We start from the raw sequence: 11872 nt of genomic DNA on the forward strand, positions 1-11872 counted from the left end.
AAAAGTTAAAAATAGTGAGTCACAGTGAGATCTGCATCACAGTTATTTGACTCTAATCTGTCATGAAATCATTTTTGAAAGTGTATAGCCTAGACTGAGTGTAATACTCTTTAATTCAGTTGAGTTTAGGCCAATGACTGTCAGAAATGTTTTGGATCTTTTTTCTTTGAACAAGAAAAGTGATAACAGCCTGTATTTTGGCACTTCGTAGTATTTAAAGCTACTTAATGTCCTCAGCACTGTCAAACTCAGACGTCATGAATCATTCCCTACCTTTTTACTAACTTCAATTATTTTTTGTGCAGCTGACAGCTGTTATGATTTTGCTCTCTTAAAAAGCCATGAGATACACAGTGTTTTCACTTTTTTTTTTTTTTACAGTAAGTCACCTTGTTTGGATTTGCTTTCAAGAAAATGTGCATTACTAATTTCTTTTACAGTTTCTGAGATGGTACACCTGTCAAAACCTGTTTCATATTTAATATGTTTGCTTTAGTCCTCATTTTTGTGAAACTAGCAGATTCCACAGGAACTTCTTGCTTTAAAGATGAAGTGATAATATGACCAAAAGTAAGTCTAACAAGAGTTGTAGAGTGATGTTAATTACTCTACACAAGTTATATACACATTAGATACTGTGTATATACAAGGATCTATACAACCTATTCTTTTGAACCAAATAACATGAAAAATTTGCAATAAAACAATAAAAATACACACTTCACAATAACAGTTTGTATGCAATGCTATAGAACTAAATCCTGAGACTTTCTTATGTGCATAGATGAAATGATGAGGAAAAATGATGTGTCGCTTCAGTTTAGGAACAAACTGGTTGGTGGTTTGAGAGATTAAATGCCACAACAAAACAACTTATTTTCCTGTCCTGTGTGTAACATTTAGGAGGATTCATTGGCAGAAATGGAACATAATATTTACAGGTATGTTCAGGCAGCTTTTATGAATTAAAATAAGTTTCCTACCTAATTTATAAAATAAGTCACTCAAAAGTGTTTTCCAGAAATGACTCATATAACTGTCTTCTGATCTTTGAGTGCTATGGTAAATTGAGGTTAGGCAACAAAAATACTTGGCTACCGTTAGCGAAAGACTGTGGTCATGGCTCAAGTTACTAAAATCTTTTTGTCATGGTTTTAAGAAACCAATTTTGACTGCTGACATGAAATGGGATGTGAACAGCGTCCTCCCTAAGACAATTTGCGACAATACACACACTTCCACCCATGCTACTGAGAGAGGACAGTCATTACTCGCCCAACCCTATGAGGTAGATTTCAGGACAACCAATGTCATGTCAACAGTCTAGTCTATGAATAGCAGTCCATGTACTGACCACAGGCTAAACTATTGGAATAATCACTTAATAATTATAAGGGAAAGAAAATGGCAACCATCCACATTTTACATTAGTGGCATCTCATCACGTCCTGAGAACATAAAAATGCTGTCAAATCTTCAACAGCAAGCACTACTGGAGAAAACAAGCTGAAGAAAACACACACAAACTTCATCAAATCTTTGCACACACATTAATCTGCATCCAAGTCAAGACCATTCTCAGTCAAGTCTTTTTCATCACCACAGGTTCTCCACTGACTGAGCCAACGGGGAAAGAGAGACATTCTTTGTAGGCTGTGACATGTTATTGAATCAGTATAATTAAATTTTTTAAGGGGTCAAGAGCCAAGAAGGTTCAGAACCACTGCTATTGCTTATGAATATATCAATACTGTGGAATTAGAATCAGTTAATAAATAACTACACAGCCATGACTAAGACTGAGTCAAAACCCAGCTGGCTCACTACCAAGACAAGATTTAAATATTAAATTGAGATTACAAGTGAGAGAAGACCTCTGCAACCTTTAAGTCTTCATTCAGATAGGTTTACTGATAAAAACAGCTAGTTTAATGTGCTGTGAGGTAAAGAAAGAATGTAAGGCAGTGAAGTTATGGCAGGTATTTTGGCTAAGTGGCTAACTCTTATTTACAGATGTGAATAATTTCAGCCACATAATAATAACTAAGGCATGAAGGTGCGATAAAAGGAATTAAAACATAATTTTTCTTTAGTTGTAGATGTGCAAATTTACAGTAATATATAGTTTTATATACACAAAATATGCCAGTCCATAGTAATAACCTGACTGATTAGGTCCTCTGAGTTAATGTGTGTACACTAAACTTCCTCCCCCCTCTTTAACATGATATCATAATCCATCCCATGCTTCCTAATAATCCACTGTGTATTTTTGTTACCTCCTCATTGAGTTAAGCTAATACTCCCAGTTTGCCCTTAGCAATTTGGAGCTAAGGTTATTTACTTTGAAAATCTTTCATGTCAGGAATACACAGAGGTTAGGTATAAAACCAGCCTGGTTTCTAACCTCTATGTCTCACACAACACAGACTCCACCAGTTACATAAACACAACAAAACAAAACAACAACAACAAATATGTTAAAATCAACATAATGGCAGTTCGTTTTTTTCAGGCGGGGGTGGTTTTCTTACATCAATTCTTAAAACATATTCTTTTGTCATAAATTTTCTTGCCACATATTTGATCAATTTCTTTTGCAAATACTATTGCTTCTCTGTTTATTTAGATATTTTTTTCTTTATGTTTCTTTCTTTCTTTATTTTTTTGCTGATCCTGCTCCTATCGATTGGCTGCACTCTGTTGCAGCTGAGAGAGATGGGTAGGTGGTGCGTGGGCGTTTTATGATCCGTCCTCATCCTGTAAAGTGCTTAACGACAATCAATCTTAACTCCCCTCCTTAGGAGATAACGTCAACCATGAGGTTGGTATTGATTTGTGAAGAGGCCTCCAGGTGGTCTTTACTCATTCCACAAACCTCACCTACCCACCGACAGAGAAAAAATACTGATTTAGAAGGAATCGAGTAACCCAGGAGCCATAACCTCTATTAATAAAATTAGTTGGCTGGTGAATGGAGGAGTTAGATTAGTTGGTTACATAATGAATTGTGCTGCCTGTCTGATTGTCACATAGATTTATGCCCCAGTCACCATTTTGTAGGTGAGTATATCCTTATTCTGACATCTGAATTAGGCTCCTGTATGGCTGCACAGCCTGGATTATGGCACAAAAGACTGTAACATCAGATCCTGTGTATTGATTAATACAACCACCTGATCATATCTGTTGTCCATCAGCCATTTTATAGGATTTCAGAAGAGAGAAAATGGTCTTGTTAAGGTGACAAATTTATCGCCAAGACAACTAAAGAGCGCTCACTAGTAGCAGATTTTTTTTCTCTCTCTAAACATTGATTTTAACTACAAGTGTGTCTGGCATTCAGAGAGATTTTTGCTGACAGATAAGATTCAAAATTTAGTACACGAGTACTTAGAGATCAATGTTTCAAAAGACTGGCTCGGGTTGTAAGAGGCATTGCTACAAATGGAAGGTCACTGCTTTGGTCCTTTATGACACCCACTGTCCATTCTGATCAAGAAATACATTGAACTGCCACTGTAGGAGAACTGCCAGTATTTTAACCTGAAGCTCCATCTTTACTGTGATAGATACACATGTTCATCCGCCTCGAATGAATGTGGAAATTTCCGTCTTACACTTGGGTGGTACGGGATATCAGAATTTTATAAACCCTGAATTGAAAGAAAAAAATTCGACCTGCCACACTAAAATCTTATATACACATCTTCTAATCATTCAGTACATCACTCACCCTAATCATTTTAACCCTTGAGAGCATTTCTCAGTGTAAAGTTGTTTTATGCATAGGATGGTACACTACACATCAAATATGACAGCATGCATGTAATGAGCTGACTTTGTAATTTCCCACCTTTGCATGGGCTGAACAAACAAGGAAGCATCATAACTCACTGGGTTGTAGTTGGCTTTATTGTGACATGCTCCAGCGTTTATGGCAAAATAACAGGATACACTAAATTTCCCTTAACTCCAGTTCCTGTGCACTCCTCAGTGCCTAAAGCATTTGCATGAATCACTATGCTCATGCATTTAGTCTTTCTGAGCTATGCTATAGGTTCAAATGATGCGGTAAAACTGTCGAGAAAAGTTATCAGATGAAAAATATAACACCCCAGCCAATTTTAGAAGTCTCCCTCTGTCTTCATGTTTATGCTAATAAGGCTCATTATAATGCTTTATAGAAATCTAGGCCCGTACAGGAAGTCACATGACCAAGACTTGGTACACTCTTTTGGAGGTCATTCAAATTCAATGGGGACCTAGTGTAATTAATCAAAATAATGTATTCTGGAGAAACAAGGCCTGTTGGACAGTGGTGTTCAACAACGACAGGAACACAGAGCTTATTTGAGTGTGTGCCAACGTATCCATATTGGCATAGCAGAAAGTGGAAGCAGCTTTGAATAATTCTTCATTGTTTTACTGCACCTAAGATATCTGTCATAGAACCTATGAGAAGTGCTACACGATTCTTTTTTACTTTCCTTTTTTCTATTTTGCTTTCCTTTGCAAAATTTGTCACAAAACAGTTTGAATTATAGGTCTGTAGCTCCTTGTAAAGCATCCACCAGAAAGACTTCAAAGTCCGACTGTCTCTGCAGATTTTGCCACATTTATTACACGTATCAAAAATATAATTAATTTATAGTACATAGGTGCTGTGAAAGGAATTGACAAACAGACTGAAGATAAGATAAGGTAGGATGAGATAAGATAAGAAGACTTTATTTACCCCAAGGGAAACTGTTGCAGTACAAAGTAGGAAGAGTGCAAATATAAAATTAAATAAAAAGGCTGTTAAGTAGTGAGATACAGATATATTTTTAACTCTGATTTCCACTTATCTTTGCTTCAAATGATTCTATTTTTTAAAAGAAATTATCTGCAAATTTTTTTCAGTCACAAAGGCCTTTGAGAAATTAGGCTTTTGTGGCCAAGAATACGGAGGTTAAAAAGTCAATATGGAAGTCGTGTCCCACAAAGAATAGATGTTTCTCTTTGACCTACATACAGATAATAAGCCATAAAAGATATAAGACTTAGAGTACTGCAGTGGCATACTAGATACAATTATCATGCACTTGTAAATGGCACATTAGCCCCAGATAGCCTCATTTGATACTAGTGAAACACAAACATATCTACAAAAGATTTTTTGGCTACAAATATTTTTAAACCTTTCTCAGGATTGTTTGGCTTCACTTTAAAATGAGAAGTGGTCTTGCTGCCCTTAGATGCATCTTAAACTGGCACCTTTCCATTCACTCCAAAGTGGAAACATTTACTGCCTTCACAGCCATTTCACCAGCTGAGTTATTTTTTCTTTAATCCACAAAGGGGCTTTAGTGTAATATGCATACACACAAATGCCACTTCAATTATCTGGAACTGCTGTAATGAGAGGAAACACGGTCCATTAAGGTTCATCCTCCTACGCCGCATACTGTGATCACTGAATACTAACAAAAAAAATAAATAAAAAATAAAAATACAATATAAAATGCCTTGGGTTCTCTTTGGGCGTAGTTTCTATTGAATGCACTAATAAATTGAAGGTGGTAAGGTATACATTTTCCCTCTCTCCAGTAGTCTCAGCCTTCATATATAGACAGGTGACATGAATAAATAAGTAGAGAAACATAAAAAATGCAAATACTTCTCTACACAGGGAATGAGGGGACACCGAATGGTCTATGGTTCTATGAGAATGTTATGAATCATATGGCATTTACAGTCACCAAATTTCAACCCAGTTGAACCCCAAAGGGAAATTTTAGAATTATGTGGAGCACACATTGGTTTTTTTTTTATTCATCGTGTACATTGTGTTAACCCACACTACACATTTTAATCGACCTTTCTGCACGGCCAGAACCTATGACTTTTATGTATATGGGTCAGCTGACCAGCCACGACAAGGTGCACACTGAATGTTCCAATTAAGTTTATTCAAACAAGCTGACCAAAAGAGAGAAAAACAGCTTTACTCGGTGCAATTCTGCTATGAATGGAAAGTAAGAAAAAAAAAAGAAAAATATGGAGTTGCAGATGGCTGGAAGATGAAGACAATATGGTGTTGGTTCTGCAGTGAAGTTTATATCACAGCATTTTCTGTCAAGACTACAGTTTTAGCCATAAAATGCTGCTGCAGTAATCTTTAAAACAAGCTCCCTACAGTGTATTTATATGTGGGAATTTGGACTGCAAGACCAAAAAAACGAAGCGATCATCCTAGAACCCGATATTTGATCGTTGTGAACCTCCTTAAACTACATGTCACATGTTAGCCTATATGGCTCTAGCTCAAATCGTACAGTGCACTTTTGTGTCAGGATGTCATCAGGAAGGAGCAACTATGAGGCAATATCGGGGATTAAGGACGTAAACAAACAATGGCTTTCTGTAACATTTCTCTTTTTCACAGTTCCACCTCGCAGCACCAACAACATAATTCCTCTGTGCTCCTATTGGTCAATGCTTGGAACACACTGTGGAATTTGTCATACTCAAGACGAAAGAAAAAAAAAAAAATCTGACTCACTTGCTTTCTGTGAGGACATCGTGAAGCATTCCCCACATGCAGCATCAATCGACGTCCACTATGATAAACTACATGGGATAAAACTTGTCACCCGATGCCCATTTTCTGCACTTTAAGTCTGTATGGTTGGGCTATTATCAGGCAGATATCATGTTGTCTGCACCCAGCATTAGACAGGGCACTGCACCACCATCATCAAAACACCAAATGAGAGAATATCTTTTTGACGAATGGTGTTCAGTTCCAGATACTTATCTATGTCAAGTTCCACTGAAACTGTTTTGGTTTCTTGTTGCAGTCCAACATCTAATTACTAATACACTTTGGTTTCAGTGGTCACTCTTTTGTATCTCTCAATTGCATAGTTGCATGTAATCCATTCCATTACTCTTTAACATTAATTTTGTACATCTGGGGTCCATTGTATCTGTAGTGAGTGACAGCTCAAGGTCACTTCGTCATAATGGCAGGTAGAGGCAGGATATAAACTGTTCTTTATCTTTTCTAAAATATACTTTTACTCAATTAGAGTTTAGAGCTAAATTGTGCTTTTTAGTTCACTACATTTATTTGACAGATATAGTTATAATTCGCCCTCAACCTCTCCTTTCCAGCACAAAGGAGAAACTACAGTGGCAGTAAAACTCAACAACACAAAACGGCCCTGTGGCTGTGGTCAGGATGTTGAGTGGGAGAAGATTGGCGGTTCGATCCCTGGCTTCTCCCACTACATGTTGAAGTGTCCTTCAGCAAAATACTGAACCCCAAATTGCCCCCAATGTTTGGCATTGGTGTTTGAATGAGTATTAGTTTCTGTTTGTGATGCCATCACTGTGACCCTTTGCTGCGTGTCATTCCCTCTCTCTCTCTTCAGCTGTCACTATCAAACAAAAGCAATAAAAGCCAAAAGTAAAAATCTTAAATGGCTCAATTCTAAGGTAACGAAAACACAATTATAATTTCCAGTTGATTATACATTAATGAAAACATGAATACTATATTACATTTCTGCCAATAAGTCTTCTATATCTTATATAGTGGACCTTTAATATTTTGAATGCAGGACTTTTACTGCTTTATTACAGAATATTTTTTACATTGTTGTATGGGTACTTTTACTTAAGTAAAAGATCTGAAAACTTCTTCCACTGCTCTACCCCACCATTAAAGTGCAAACCACTCTAAAACCTGAACTACAGCCTCCTTCAGCTGAAGCCTGACTGTCTGGGTTCAATTCATTATATTTCACAACAGCAACTACCAAACTCTAAACAAGTTCATGATCATGTCACTAATTCTCATCAGACTATGGTAACCATGCTGAGCCCCCAAAGAAAGGATCAGGATCTTGGTTACTTTGCTGTGCACTTCAGAGAAGAGAAGGCATTTCCTGTCTGTTGGGATACAGGTAGCATGCTCACTTGATGCTAATAACGCAGTCCCTCAGCCTGTCTTTCATGGAATTTAGGCCAAACGTGACAGGAATACTTCCCTCTTCAAAGTCAAGCAGTCAGTTGCATACATAGTCTCCTGTTCATCGACTGCTGTGGTGGGGATGCAAGGAGTCAAGTACACTCAGCCTTTGCTCTCTGCGTGGGCTTCATCTTCTGAATTTCTGTCTCTTTGGGGGCGGCCATTTTAATATTCAAACCAAGCAGAGAGAACAAGTGCAGAGGGACAGCGGCCATTTGAATAATTGAAGAGGCTCCGTAGTGCTAGAGGATCCTCTCTCTCTTTCTCCCTCTCTCTCTCCACCATATTTTCCCTTCCATCTTTTTTTTTCCCAGCCCGGCTTCTTGAAGTTTGTCCCAGAAAGCAGTCTGGGACATGCGCTACCACAGCAGCCAATCCAACAATCCCAATAGGCTGATGGAAGAAGATAGAAAAGAAGGAAGAAGGAAAAGAGATATCTCACAGAGAGAAAGAAATATAGAGGCTAAATCTATTTTGACAGAAAAATGGCTACGGACCAAAATGAGGGATAAAAAGAATCAACTAAAGCCGTCTCTACCCATAATTTGTTAAACACTTTCACATCTCTTCTCCCATCTGTGTCCTTCAATTTGTTTGACAGACTTTAAAGCCAGAATGTTTAAATAAGTCAGTGGGAAGAATCTTTTTCTCCCATAAGATTGAACGAAGCATAAAGCAGTTAAATTTTCAATTATTTTTCCTCATTTTTTCACATCTCAAGCAGTTATTTAAAAACGATTTGAAGTTCAATCAAGATGGTAAAAAACGGTGCGCATTGTGGCTTTGCTAATCATGCGAGTGCCCTTTGTTAAGAATAGTTGCAAGTCAAAATCTATCTATGTGCCTTTGTATTTAGAAGACCAAAGCGAAGGTAGACATAGGTTGACATTTTATCCAGTATTTAAGCTGTTGTATGCTCATTTGTCCATCTGAATAAAGGTTGAAAGTAAATCTTGATTCAAAAACTTAAATTAATCTTGTTGAAAATGTTATGAATATACATCAAGACTTAGTTAATCACACAACTTTCAAGCAAGCATAGTTAATATAATCCTTTACAAAAATGCATAGGAATAGATCCTGGTACAAATCATTTCCAACTTTTGCATAGAAAATAGAAGTAATAGAAGCTGTCAAGCTGTCAAATAGATTTGAAGCTTGTGCTGATTTACCGCCCAGAAGTCATTTGTGTTGTGGCTCTGACACTGATTATTGCTGTTGTATAGATTCAATGGGCCTAAATAGGACATACAGTATATTTATATTGTCCTTGTATGAAAAACATTGTAATGAGGGAGTACATTGTTATAGCAGCATGTGGTTGACATTGATTTGATTGTGCAGATCTGCTGAGGCTTTAATTTACAGCAACACAGACTGTGCAACCCTCCCCTTGTTCCATGGGCTTTTATTTTTAATTTTTTTGCTCAGGAGATCTCCAGGAATTAATTCATATTTCATCAAAGCGTGGATAAAATGCTGATAACAGAAAATATATCAAATGCATATCTAGTGTTTGTAGGGAAGACTGTGAAAGTTATGTAACTGTTACCGCATTAATATTAGTGCAGCATATGAAAATGTATATTGAAGTCCAATTATGCCTGAGTATAAGTAATGTGAAACCCACAAAGGTCCAGTTTTATGCACCTGGATCTGACTTCATCCAAAGCAATGAAAATTCTCTCAGTTAGATTTTCACTGATGAGCTTCTTAGACCAGGATTATATTTAATCTATGTGAAATTGGCTTGTGTTTTGACAAGCTACCCTTTTAGTTATGCATGAGGAGGAAAGTTCAGACTTTCACAGATGTGGAAAAAGCACTCAAATGTTTTATGGGAGTATAGGAACTGTTTTCAGTCCAATATGGTAAAGTTCTATGAATGTTAACTGAGCAAAAAGGGGTCTTAATTTGGTGGCTAATACAAAATCTGACACTGGTTCATTGGGTCTTATTACTCATTTTGTGATGTCATGGCAAGTCAGTTCGTGATAGTGTGTTTTTTTTACTGTTTATTGATGTCTGTTACTTTTAAGATTTAGAGGTAGCGTTTTAACAATAACAAATAGAAGCACAAGCACAGAGTTGAGCTTAAATGTTAAGGTTGAGACTCTGACTTTAATTAAGTCAGATATCTAACTTTTAAGCCTTTATTTCTTGTTATTATCCTCCCACACACACAGTTCTTCAACTCAGTTACAGTGAATAAAGACATTGCATAATAGCTTCAAACTTTGCATCATTAATGATTACTTTCTTGGTTTACATTACAAATCACAGACTCATGTGTGTTGATATGATAGATAGATAGATAGATACGTAATAGATAAGATACGATTAGATGTAGACTAGATAGATACTGATAGATAGAGTAATAGCATAGGATAGATAGATCTACCACCCTGGTGGTCCATACTAAAATATCTCAACAACTATTAGATGGATTGGGAAAAATTTTGGTGCAGACATTTATCTTCGCACCTACTGCTGGTTCCCTGGTACCATCTGACATTTGTGGTTTTGAGTGAAACGTCTCAACAACTGTGGGATGGATTGCCATGCAATTTGGGGCCGGCATTTACGCTCTTTCTGAAATGTCTTGGTCTCCTCACCAACCGTCTGGCCGCTATCATAAGGTCAAAATACTTAAGGTTATCTGTTTCTTCATTACAGTGTGGCTTGAGTATTGCCAAAGTGCCAAGATAATACTGTTTACACTGGTTTTCTGGATCCAGTTGGGTTTTGGACTGTTGGCCAGACAAAACAAGCATTTGATGACATCGACTTAATTGTGATATTCTTCTCTATTTTGTTTAGAAGACAATGAGAATAATAGCCGCGGTTCTAATTCCTTAATTTGGTGATTGGTGATGGTAGTGGGAGGCACTGTCTAATATATCACTCCAAAATTGTTAATAGTTGATCAACTGGGTTGGGATCTGGCAACTGTAAAGGTCACAGCATATGATACACATCATGTCAAACCATTCAATGACCCCTCCTGCCCAGTATGGAAGCATCTGCTTATGTTTCTCCAATAATCTATTTAGGTTCATTTTCCTATCACCCATCTGTAATCACTTACTTAAGGTACTTAATAGGCTCTCAATTGTTTGTTTTTTTTGTTTGTTTTTTGTGTGATCAAAAAAACATGTAATACAATGCCATTATGACTGATTTATATTCATCCTTGTTCTCTCTCTGTCCTCCTCAATCTCATAAAGCAGTGCGGCGTCAGTGACCAGGAGCCACTCTGTCACGTAGCAGACTTGCGGTCCATTATGTCATCTAATGAGACACGCTGTCCATCTCAGACCCAATGAATGCACACAGTCACTTGTCTATCTGAAGGTCTTCAAGTCACTAAACTTCGTAGTACCAACCTGCCTGCCACCGGTCTTTGGAGTGGGCTGAAGTTTCCCCTTTATATGACCATTGCTAGTGAAGGCAATCAGTGAACAGGTTTCAGCCATTAAGAGGTTGCCTAGGTTACTTTTATCCGCTACTGGCAGCATTTGTAAAATGAATAAATCGGTTGCACATAAACATGCATTTCAAATAGCAGGTGGGGAAATAATGTGAGGTTCCAGTAAGTCCAAAGCATTAATCACAATTTCTTATTGCTGACTTTAACATGGCGGACACATGCGCATAAAACGTGTGGTTTTACTGTGGAGGAGAACTGATGAGACCTCTACATGTTGAATGTGAATTTATTTGTGGCTGCAGACTATGGAAATGGTCGGTTTTGGATGACTGGATAGAGACTAACGCCTGTAGGTGGCAACCATACCTCATCAACAATTGAATCATGCACGCACGCGCTCGCACACACGCACACACAAACAC

This window comes from Morone saxatilis, unplaced genomic scaffold (assembly GCF_004916995.1).
Source record: "Morone saxatilis isolate NCDOM2014 unplaced genomic scaffold, NCSU_SB_2.0 Contig11, whole genome shotgun sequence".
Taxonomy (NCBI): domain Eukaryota; kingdom Metazoa; phylum Chordata; class Actinopteri; family Moronidae; genus Morone; species Morone saxatilis.